This window comes from Tribolium madens, unplaced genomic scaffold (genome assembly GCF_015345945.1).
Source record: "Tribolium madens isolate multiple individuals breed KSU strain unplaced genomic scaffold, Tmad_KSU_1.1 Scaffold_19;HRSCAF=116;Tcas5.2_LG9, whole genome shotgun sequence".
In the NCBI taxonomy this organism is placed as follows: Eukaryota; Metazoa; Arthropoda; class Insecta; order Coleoptera; family Tenebrionidae; genus Tribolium; species Tribolium madens.
In genome coordinates this window covers 11,923,882-11,936,893 of record NW_025400983.1, presented here as the reverse complement: position 1 = coordinate 11,936,893, position 13,012 = coordinate 11,923,882, and the positions used below count along the sequence as shown (strand labels likewise).

General features: G+C 30.2%; 1 protein-coding gene across 4 annotated transcripts in view; it reads left to right on the top strand.

The window, feature by feature from the left end:
• The window catches only part of LOC123009436 (5-hydroxytryptamine receptor-like), a 93,529-nt gene that overhangs the window by 45,097 nt on the left and 35,420 nt on the right, over positions 1-13,012 (top strand). Inside the window, exon 1 of one of the 4 annotated variants that reach the window (XM_044405781.1) lies at positions 6,533-6,604. The exons of the other annotated variants lie outside the window; for them this stretch is intronic. The gene's annotated coding sequence lies outside the window, so the exon portion shown is untranslated. Of the gene's footprint in view, positions 1-6,532; positions 6,605-13,012 lie in introns of those variants that run through there. 4 annotated transcript variants of the gene reach the window in all.

Below are 13,012 nucleotides of genomic sequence, written 5' to 3'. Positions count from 1 at the left end.
ATTACCAAATAAATTCTTTTTAATTCTAATGGAATCGAGATATTTATAAGTTTAATGAAGTAGAAGAAAAATTTCAAGTAAGATAAGATACCAGAAACATGGAAAAATGTTTAAAAAATTCTATCTGTCAAAAAATTTTGACATTTATTTTTTGACGTTTGACATTTTTTATGTCTATTTAATAATACTGATGGTTTTGTATATTTTTTTTACAATTATTTAGTGAAGGTACAAAACTTTTGTCAACAAAAGCCACAAATAACATTAATCAGAGTTATAATTTAGAATACAGCTTCCTTGTTTTCTCTTCTAATAGCCTGTAGCAAAAAAACTTGGAAAATTATCCTACAGAAATAAATAGAGTCAAAGTGCAAAATTTAAACTCTCATAACATCGAAATATTTATATAGATAGAATTTTTTTTAATTTTTTCCATGTTCCTGGTACCTTACCCTACATAGCATTTTTCTTTGGGGCGCGAGTTCTGGCGCACTCTGTATGTGCATATCATGTAGAATGTGACTCCTTCAACTTTTAGAATCAGGATATCTCAGGAATGGTGATTCTTAGAAAAAAAGTATAAGGACCATTTTTGTAGATAATTTTAAGATCTATAATTTTTGTCTGTACTACTTTTTTGATAAAACTTACCGTATTCGAAAAAAATCTAAAAAACCTCAAATTTTGACATTTGACCCCGAATAACTTTTTTAGCACACATGGGATCGATGGGGACTTTTGACACTTTATTCCTAATGGTGTACCCAAGATCTCCACCAAAATTTAGCTCTGTCGGAATTTTAGTTATTTGAAATGTCTATTTTGACTGGACTAAGACTGATGGTGACAATAAATATCTTAGATATTTGCCCAAAAAGAAATAAGTAATATATTAAACCACAAATATCAGAAGGCATCCACTCAAACAAAAGTTCAAAATTCTAATACCAACCGCCTAGCAGCTAGTTGAGAAGTAAACGATTCCTTAAATGAGCTTTATAAAGTGTCTTTTATATCGAGCGATCAAGATAATTTCTAATCGAGTCATCTTTGCTTCCGAGGACGTATGTCTGTTTTTGAACTAAATGCACGTGAAATGTCAAATAAAATTCCAAGACGAAAGGTAAAACGGCAAAATGAGCTGGAATTAGTTGCCGACGTATAATAATACCGGTTTTTTTTGAAGGTAAATTATAAATTTAGGTATTATAATCATCACCTTTTTGATCATGCAATTTTACCTTTCGACTTGTCATTTTACTTGACATTTTACAGACATAGGATGCCTCGATTAGAAATTATCTTGATCGCTCGATATTAGGTATTTTTTTATTTTGCTTTTTTATGTCGCTTTTAAAGAAAAGATTATTAAAATTAAAATTGTGTTAGTTAGTGACACGTAAAATATAGCGTGTTATTGATGAAAGCGTTGGAAAATTCAACTGGACATGACACTTATTCTCATAGTGTGTAATCCGAAAAAAAATTCATTTTTTTATGTCGGTATACGACACCAGCAATTCGTAAAATTGATAAAAACAATAAAAACAACGCCACAGTAACTAATATTAAAAAAACTAAATTCACTAGGCCATTAACGCACTCACGAGTTTGTTAGTAGCGTCCTTAAAGTAGCAAAATAGAAGAATTTATCAATTAGTCGCAAAAATAAATGTTCTTTTAAATAGAAAATATCTAAATTTGTTTGCGATTAAATACTTATGTACCAAAAATAATAAAAATACATATACATATACCAAAATTAATAAGTATTTGTTGCACGTTGAAATTTGGAAAACAGTTAAAAGTCTTTAAATTCTGTCATCTGAGATCTTTTTCAATTTTCTACATTTATTTCATCTATTATGAAAATACAAGGCTAACTTTTTTAATGGCACGAGGGGTCAAATTTAATCATTTTTTAAAAAACTTTTTTTTGAATCTATTGATGTAACATATGCCTACCTTTATTTTTATTAAAAGATGACAAAAAATTAAAAAATAATTTTGGAAAAGTAAAAGAAACTTTTTTGACAATAGTTTTTAGACTAAACGTCCTTACCGTTCGTGACGCTTATCATACTATTAATAAAATGTCTAAAAAATATTCTAGAACGCCAAAATACTTTGGCGACGACTTTGAATGCTTACCGACGAGTTTATCGTTAGAAACAATAAACACAATACTTACCGACGAGTTTGGGATAGCAACGAGTAAATGCAACTTACTGTCTTGGAAACAGACGTAGTAAACAATTGCGGGTTGACTTTCGAACTTAATAAGATCACCTGATTACGTAGAAGATGGTTTACAGGACAAAGGGAAATAAAAAAAAACATTAAATTCGTCGGGACGTTTTGATACTTTTATCTTCTTCAGGCTACAATATAGTCGTTTAGTTTCATGTATGGTTGGAAAATTTGACTTTACCGAAGAATTTTTGTTGGTTGGGCGTGGAGAGCATGGCAAGGTCAAGGAAGAATTGAGACTGGCCAGCTGTTATGCGCATGACGAATGTTTTTACATGAAAACTAAACGACTATATTGTGGCCTGAAGAAGATACAATAAAAGTATCGAAACGTGTCGCCGAATTTAATGGCTTTTTATTTCCCTTTGTCCTGTAAACCATCTTCTAGGTAATCAGGTTATCATATTTCAAGAACAAGAAACACAAAATGGCTTAATAAGATCACCATAAAAAAACGCATTTTTCTCGAAAACAATAGGTCGTGCAATAATAACACAAGAGACATTTTTTGAAGATAATTAGTCAATAAATCCAAATCTAAAAAATTAACAAATTATTTTTAAAGCAAAATATTACGAATTAATAGATTAAATTTTATGCTCTACTCTGTATGTTTTAAAAAATTAAAATAAATAGAATTTGCCCGGCGCAGCCACCATTTTTACACTTTAACATTTTTAGCAACGTTTATCTATTTATTTAATTTACATTGAGGTGGTTATTCTTTCTATACAGATATACATATACCTTTTTATAACATTTACAAATCTTGTGAATAAACAACAATATTAATTAGTGTTTTAATATCCTCACTATTTATTTTTATTTATTTTTGCTAAAAATAAATAAAATGTTATAAAACACGTTTTTTGCTTAACACAAACCACTGTTCTTCATCACAACAATGGTAGTTAACGCTTAATAGGTATGAAAGTTACATTCGATACTTCAATAGCCAAGAGCATTAACGAAGGTTTCCTCCGCGTGGAAAGTACCGATTTGAAACTTTTTTATATTTAATCCTCTTTAGGTAAATCCGAAAGCATAGAGATAACATTAATTCAACTTTGTTACAAATAACCTGTTAAGTGAAAAAAATTCGTCATTTTTTTCGAATCAAAAATATGTAAAAAAATATTTTTAGCAAATTCAAACAAAATCTGACACTTCATATAAATCACTAGTTGGTTACTTAATTTCTGTAAAAGTTTAGTGCGAAAAACAGCAGCTGTTAAGTGTTGGTCAATCTTTACAACACCTCGCCACATCCATTACATTTTTTCTGTAGGCACGATCAATCGAAATCGGCGTTTGTTTGTTCGTCTAATGGGCCAAATAAGTTCAGAAATTGCAATTTCTGAGCGACTTTATTGTGTACTGAACTGTTGAATTAATTAAACAATTACTAAGTAAAAAATATATGTGCTTGGATGTGAGGTTGTTCCATTTATTTGGAAATAAACTCGATCTACCAATATTTATTCGAGGAGAAAGTGACTTGAATAAATGACTTAGTGATAGTGTCAGGTCCGTAGATTTTTTACCCCTAGGCAAGCCATTTTGATTTATCTTGAGCATTTAATTTATAACATTAAATCGGTTTTGATCCCCCGACAAATGATATCACTTAATAACATCCCAACTTATTCAATTTAAGAGAAATTCACCGAATTCAATAAATATCCGATTAGGTTTTGCAATACGATGCATTTCCTCGCGAAAACCAATTCCTACCGATTCAACCGTAAACGAATCGCTAATCTGTTTAAAGTAGATCGGAGAATGAAAAAACACCAACCAAAAATTTTATTCACAAACCTGCTAGTTTAAATGTATTGTTTTTTTCTTTGGCTTTAAACTTTCTAGAAGTTGATCTATATTAGATTTGTTTCACGGTTCCCTTCATTTTGGTTTATAAGCTTGATTATAATAGGATAATTTGAGTAAATGTGGCCCAAATTACACAATGCACACAAAGCATGTTTTGTTAGTTTTGACCCAGTTTTCAGCTTTTATGCGACCGACTGTGCATTTATCCAATTAACATCACCGATTCATTAAATTATATTCAATCTGACTGGTCTTTGAACACAATCAACACGAATTTGCCTGATTATCACCTACACGCATACAAATTTAAAATTCGAGATAATGTGCAAATTAAAGAACAAATTAATTTCGCACCCAACAAACACATTTTGCAACTAATAAATTTCAAACGGCAAATCTACTCGAAATATTAATTTCAAACAAAGCAAATTATTAAAATGTTATTTACTCAGAGTAAATAATCGTAAATAGCACGAATTGATATTTTATTTAATAAATAACCTATTACTTGTATTGATTATAATTTTAATTAAACAATAATTTGGAAAACGACTACAAAGCTAAATATGTATGTTGCAAACATTTTACAATTATATAAACCAAGTTGAATTTTCTGTGCTGCATCATATACAAAAAAGTTTTAATTGCACTGCTTTCTGAATTAATTAAAAATAATCTTTGAATCTTTGTTAACACAAATTTGTTTACCTAAAATTCTAGGTCTCTTCTAAAATAACATATCTTATAAAAGTTTTACTGTAAAATTATTACGGATTAAAGTTCAGCAAACTAAGAAAATTACATGAAATTACTACTCCTGAAATGAAAAAAATATATACAATTTTAGGATGTGATAGGTTATGCCAAATAGTAACTAATAGTAAAAAAAATAATAAAAATTTCTCAATTATTGAGATAAACCGTGTTATCAACACTATTAGACTTTAAAATTTTAGATAAGTGTATCGATTTTCTTTATTTTGGTGGTGTTTAGTGGTATTTTTTATTGATTTTCGACAAAAATAAGTTAACAGAAGGCAATTTTATCATCGAATTAAAAGACTTTAAAATTATTAATGTTGCTTTAGAATGTGAATTTTTTTCAACAAGTCCATAGTAATCAGCACATTCTAAACCAACATTAAGTTTTATTTAATTAATTTTTATTTTTTTTACTTATTATTATTGATCATAACTTTTCATTCTCTAAGTTTATGCGTATAATTTAAAACTCACCTTGTAGAATACTATTCAATTCAAAACTAACAATTGTAATTAAAATAACCAATGTGCCAATGTGCAGAAAAAAAGTTGTAATTATTTTAAACATTCCAGCCATTTTCGAACGTATTATTAGTAGAATTAGCTGCGTTTTCAATACATTGTTATTAAACAAACTAACGCGCAAATATTTGCAATGCACGTAAAATATTTCACTTTTTATTTAAACTTCCATATGGATTCGGAATAACACAGCGATGAAAATTTGTGCTATAATCATCCCACCCACAACTTGTTAATGCTGTTAGTGTGCATGCACAGAAAGTTTACTTTTGCGGTGTCACTTCTGACAGTTATCATTGTTATGATATGAGAACATTGGATTAAGCTCAGACGTGATTTCTACACCATGATACTAAATTACTTTTATTAATGTATTTTCCAACAATTGGATTCAGTACAATGAAACATTATCATCACAAGCACGACTCGGGTAGACAACTATCAATCAATGTAAGTACATACACTCCCCAAATCGCAAAAAGTGCCAAAAGATCCACAAACAATAAAAACTCGAGCGAGAGGATATAAAATAAATCTTCCAAATACCCACATGTTGAAGCGAACACCAAATTCTAATGAAGTCTTTTTTGACTTTTTGCTATGTACCAGGAAAATTCATCAAACACAGGTTTTGCCATAATCAGAGCTTAAATAATTTATTGTCAACACCAGAAAAAAACAAATTGTGTTTAAATTATGTTATAGATTATCTCTGTCAAATTAAAAAACAATTATTTATTTAAAAAAATATTAAGAAAATACTAAAAAATGCTTTTACTCTTATTTAAAAACTATTAGTTATTATAATAGTGGATTATATCATTCAGAGTAGAACTGCGTCTATTTGTGCTAAGGCCATAGATTGAAGGCTAAGCGAAGCGAGGCCAACAACTAGGCCAAGTACAAAAAGAACTTCTAACCAAGCGTTTTTCAAAAAAGTTTTAATAAATTTGATTTCGGAGGTATCAAATGTGAAAATGTTTACAATTTTTACTAGAAGCAGCATTTTTTTACAGACTGCACATAAATCTTTCAAAAAACGAATAACTTTTTTTTTCCATACTATTACCTCTTGAAATATTTAACAATCTTTTTTTAACACCCTGTTTTCGTACAAAATAAGGTTCAAACACTTTTTTGTCATAGGAACTTTTAAGTCGGCAGGACGTCCACCACCCAAAAGATGGTCTAAGGCTCTTGAATCACCCTGTATAACTGCGTCCGATTAGTTATCTTCAAGGTAAACTAAACCCAAGCACAAATTATAAGATGTCTTTATTGTAAAAATACTTTATGACCGCTAAATTTTAACTAATTTGTTTGGAACAAGCCAACGTTATTTATTTAATGACACGCTTTAACCGCCTCATTTTTGTGTTTATAACCAAAACAATAAAAACGAATAAATATTTGCCTTGGTACCACAATCTCGACCATTACGGGGTAATTCGGTTTATTATCCGGTCAATATGGTCGGGTATCAGATTAATCCGGGCAGACCTTGTCTTTAGATTAACTCGCATTCAGATAATTTCACTAAGCTTATCAAACTAATTTACTTGTCATTTTACGTTTAATAAATGAGAAACAAAGTAATCCGTCGGGCATGATCGTTGCAACCATATGTTACGAAAATTTAAAATGCGCATGATAAAATGTTACTCTAACTTCAAATGAAATTGGATGGCGCAGCTGATACCTGAAATAATAATTGGATTTAAAATTCCCACATAAATTGTTGCTACACTAAAAAAAAATATTCTCTGTTATTTTGCTTTTTTTCTAATTAAAATAATCAACATTCATTTCATCTCTATTTACATTCATCAACAATGAAGTTAATATTTTTTTGATTAAAATTTTTATTGAATAAACAGTGCTCTGTATTTCTTTGATCTTGACGAGTCATCGGAAGTAGGTAATTTTCTAAATAAATAAATTAAAAGATGAGTAGTAGTTACTTATTCATATTTCTTTTAAATAAAAAGAAGAGAAATATACTTCACTCACATATTGAATCTTTAAAAAAATTCAGAAAGATTCTTTCCAAGACAAATAAAAAGTCTTTTTAGAAACAAAAGTCCGAGTCCGTTGTTAACTTTCGGACCAATTACGTTTTTAACTCAACTTTAACGTCTTTATTGCAAGCAGTAGATTACATTCTCAAGATGTCTAAGTTTCTCCGTTGAAAAACTTTAATAACGAAAAGTAAATAAATTGCAATGAACGCAAATATCTAGTAAATTAAATATACAAAGTGTTTTACACAACTTTACGAGACTTGCGCTTAATGTACGCACCCAAATGTACAAACTTCACAAAACACTGGATACAAAAAATACACATTTAATTATTTAATTTTTGGAAACCCATGAGAGTAGTTAACAAACTAATCACTGTTTCATTAATAGTCATAAACTGCAGTTTTTCAGAAACAATTATCAAAAGACGGCATGACCGCATGAATATAATTCTAGTTTACCTATCTTAATCACTAACTAGCTAAAAACGTTGCAATTTTTGAAAGGATAAACAAACTAGAGAAGATTATCCAATTTTTAAAAATTTGTAATCGAGTTGGTATCGGAATATGTATTATTGATTGCATCTTACAGGCGCAGGTCTCGCAAAATTAGGTGAAACAGCCTGTATGTATTTTTGTCTGAAGAGAATCTAAAACTAGCTTTGTTTTTAATCAAACTACTTTGTAAGCTTTTAGCACGGAGATTTTCCCAGCTCTTGTTGCGGATTAAAAGGACGCTAGACAGGTTTTTGTGGGGAAAATACTTAATAAAATTTCCACACGTAAAAAAATTTAGTTGACAAGTCTGGAACCCAGTCATCGTTTTATTGTTCAATTAGATGAAAAATTATTTGGAAAATGCGATTAGTTTATGTTTTTCTTACAATCTATCAAAAATGTTATAGCTCACATCAAAACTTAGACTGCCTCAAAGATTATATTTCCATTGTTGCATGTAGCTTTTGTAAATCCCACGCTTTGTTGTCTTGAAAATAGACGATTTGCTGGTTTTACACAAAATATCCTTAAAAGCTGAAACGACGAAAGGAACTGCAAACATACGGCTATGTAATAATTCTTTCAAATGTTCACATATCGTAAATTTTACACGATAAAAATTAAAACACTTTGTGTGTTTAACTAAACAGACTTCATAAAGGTTAATGGAATCAATCTGGGTTAAAGAGCAATAAAGTGGACACATGAAATAGAAATCATGTTTGCGTTCCTAATCAATAAATTGACTCCATTGTCGATATTCAAGTTTACAAGAAAAAGATAGATAGGGAAAAATCATGTCAAAATATTTTCATCGCTTTACTTACTTTTATTATTTGTTTATTTAAAAGTTGGTAAAAATTATCTAAATAAATAAATAAAATCTCTTCATTTAATTAACAAAAGATAAAGGATTTTAGGAGCACAAGTCCCCAAAGCGTCGGCCGAAGGTCAAGATAAATCTAGTTCATAATAAAGCTTACCTTGAATAAATTCTCTTTACAAAAGATTATATTTAGAAGATCAAAGACTCCAAGTTCGAGGTATTCAAAGCACCTGTGTAGGTATAAGTAAAACGGTGTATAACATTCAAAACATTAGAACAAAATTAACTATCAGAAAAATCTCTCATAGCCGTATATACTTTAGTAAATTTAAGGAAAATATCTTTCTTCAGAAATAATATTCCTAATTTTGCTTTGCACGTTTCCATTGTTTCACAACCTTTTGATTACTTTCCTGTTTTTCTTTTCCATGTAGGCCATATTTCATGTCACTTAAGAGTTCCGATAATAAAGTTGAACATCACGTTTCCGACCTTAAATTACAGAAGACATCAAACATTGCACTTATCTCCGTTCGTTTTCTCCTCCCATCTGTTTAAAAGACGTGAAATCTCATTTTGTTTTTGTCGTTTTTACAAGTAGCATACCTTGTATCTGTCTAATTTTAATTACGAGAGATAATACCGTTGGTGTAAGTCTACACCATGCTCCGGCAGCTTGATTAGCCCTTTCATTTCTGAAGCAGTGCGCCTTAATACGGCCATCTCCGCTCTTCTGACAAAATTTGAATTATTCATTAGCGAGGACGGAGGCTTTTCGATATACCACACGGTGTTTGACTTTAAACAGTGATTTTTTCGGGTGTAATGAGTCGAACAAAGATCCAAGAGACAATGTTTAGCTCTTTCACCCGAAGCGATCGATAGTTTTTAATGGTGGTAAAGTTGTAAATTTGCGACTTAATGGACAAGTCGAGACGCCAATGGTAATTGAATGTGTATAGGGCGCAGCATATACAATTATCGACCGACACATAAAAGTTGCAAATAAAACAATGTGACAAATTATGCGAGGATTTGTGTCTTGTAATTAGAGTATGTCGCAAAAGATAAATCTGAAAAGAACAAAGCAAGCACAGATCTTTGTTCTGTCAGTGGGCTACAGGTGTCCGTAATATCATGCCACATAATTAAATTCATTAAATGGCTGTCGAGTGGCGTTTGTATATTTATTCCTTGAACGGGTCAAGAGTTTTTTCGGTAAAATTCTTGAAAAGGCAATTAATCATTTGAAAATTAACGAGAAAGTGTCTCCAAATTCAATTATGTATGCATCACACTAATCAAATAAATCGCCTTTCGTCGTAAAGAAATAGCCACGAGCCTGTGAATTGATGACAAGGTAGTTCTCTTGTGCGCAAAATTAATGGCTTTTTCTGTATAGGACCCCGACAAAATCTAATATGGTATTTGAGAGCATTTGGGATTTGTCGTGATATAAAATATGGTCTGTGTCAATTCGCTATTTCAAAAGCAAGTGTCTGAACTACACAACTCATCTTTTCGTCCCCTTTTCTAGTTGAAGAACGAGTCATCATCACTGGCATCACGATTCTCTAAYGAGTCTCTTTAACAACGATACAACTCCTTCAGCTACGATGATAGAAGTTATTCTCAAAGGCCCGTCAAATAAAAATGTCGAGGCTTTTCACAGGAAATATTCGACGAGATAAAACATTTTAATAACAGACAAAAGAACTCAAAAATAAATTTCGCCAAAAGAATCCTCTCAGGAGGTGATTAAAGATAAAATACATTTTTACACCGTCGTTACTTAAGTAATTACACCAGACAAACATGGCATTCTCCCGGGAAATATCGTATTAAATTCTTAAAAGTGAGCACTAAAAAGCCGCTAAATTATAAGACTGGTCGGTTTCTCCTGCCTACCATTCAAAAGTTTGTGAAATATTCTCAAAACGAACTCCAACCCAAACTTATAAATTTTAATTTTACTCACTATTTCGCCGAGCTATTCAGTTACTTCTTTATAGAAAAATGGCTTCATAGTGCCTAAAATAACCACTCAATTTCCGGGATTTACTTTACTCTTACGGTGTTAAAACTTAATAATAATTAAACAATTTTCAAAACAACGACAAATTACGTATTTCAAGCAGAAACTCACAACCAGTGGCGCTGTAAACAAGATTCTAGGTAATTATTAAAATGAATAAATCGTACACAGCCCACTTGAATAGTATTGTTAGTCCACTTGAAGAATAAATGATTGTAACAAGAAAATTTATTTTATTTTATCATTTTAAATATCTACTTGTTATAATGCAACAAATAATTGTCTAGGCTAGACCATAGAACAAGAGTCTTCAACCTGAGTCTCTAAAGGTTTTAAAGGTTTCCTCCACCTTCGTGAAACAAAATAGAACAACTTTATCAATGAAACAAATATCCATAACTGCCGTAACACAACATTTTTTTTTATATACAGGATGAGCCAGAACTCGCGCCCCAGAGAAAAATGCCATATAAGGTAAGATACCAGGAACATGGAAAAAAAAATGTTAAAAAATTTTATCTATGAAAATTTTGAAGTTATGAGAGTTTAAATTTTCCACTTTGACTCTATTTATTTCTGTTGTAAAAATATTTTTTCAATTTTTTTGCTACAGGCTATAGAAGAGGAAACAAGGAAGCTGTATCCTAAATTGTAACTCTGTATAATCTTATTTGTCGCTTTTATTGGCAAAATTTTTGTACTTTTATTAAATAATCGTAAAAAAACATATACAAGATCATCAGTATCATTAAATAGACATAAAAAATGTCAAATGTCAAAAAATAAATGTTACTTGAAATTTTTCTCTGGAGCGCGAGTTCTGGCGTACCCTGTATTTCTTATTGAAGATTATTATTAAATAAAAAAGTTCCAAAGGCTGTTGAATGCTGAAAACACCCACATTAAATAATAAACTATTCAAAAAATTTAATATTTCTTTTTAATTATTTAATTTGTTTTTACTTATATTTTTTATGTTAAAAGTAAGGTAAAGATAGTTTAACGTCACGTATTTTAAAGGCACTGATAAACGAGTGTCATACGCTATTTTTTATTATACCTGCCCATTTACGATCTTTTATGAGCATTGAAAAAATGTGAATTTACACAATAAAATTATCAAAGGTTGTTTCTGAATCGTTTTCGTAGAGACGGTTACTAGTTTACGTTGTTAAGCACATTTTTTCACGTTATAATTGGTCCAGACATTTCACAATTTCTTGTTTCCTAGACAACTTTAAAATTTCAGCGTGCTATAAAGGCCAAATTACGCACGCTGTAGCGTGTTTTAATTTAGTATTATAATAAAAAGCATTAAAATCGCTTTTTTTCACACTTTTAAAGAAATATTGTTTTCTCAAAAAAGTAATAAGTTATTTGATTTGATTACAATTGCAGACGAAGTAGAATTAGTTTTTTCTGCATTTCTACTGTTAAAAAAAAAGAAAACGGTTCAGAATAAAGATTCGTTTCTTTATTCTTTGTTTTGTTTTACTTGCAGATCCGTATTTACTAAAGCACTGGTCATAACCATCATCTGTTGTATTAATTTCAAATAAAATCCATACTTCGCGAATCCATCTAATAACTTAAATATCGAGTTCTCGCAAAGAACATTACTTTTCTAAAGAAATAAATGTAAGTATCTCCTTTCATGTCATTTTCTTAAACAAAAACATCCACCTTTTCAAAGTGTTTGCAAAAAATATCCCATTCAAATTTAATCAGTGTAAGTGACCAAAAGAATCAATTTTAAACATCCAGATCGTCATAAACTGGATTAATTAGGTCCTTATCACTTTAGTAGGATCTCATAATTTCACATTTACTGAATCCGCTTTTGTAATAAAACCATATTTTCTTTTACGTATGCATGCATACTCGTATCTAATCTAATAACTCGACGAACCTGAATCAAGCATTCTCAACAAATTTCATAAACGCACTGTTAAACTTTGTATTTTCCATACAATTATGAGTAAATAAATGTAGAATTTGAGCGTCGCTACAGTGCGGACAAATAAGATAAGCCAGATAAATCGCCAAACATTTCCATGTTGCTTACATATTCATAAATTCATAAATAAGACGCAAACAGGTCTTTCTGCATTAACCTTCCTTAGATCTCAAATAAATGAGAATTGGAATTTCCAATACCTGAAGTAGTTCATTTATTTCTAAATATTATGCAATCAATCATTTTTAATGTTATTTCTTACGGCTAGTTGAATGTCGAGTAGTATCACTGCACGACAGTTGAAATCTG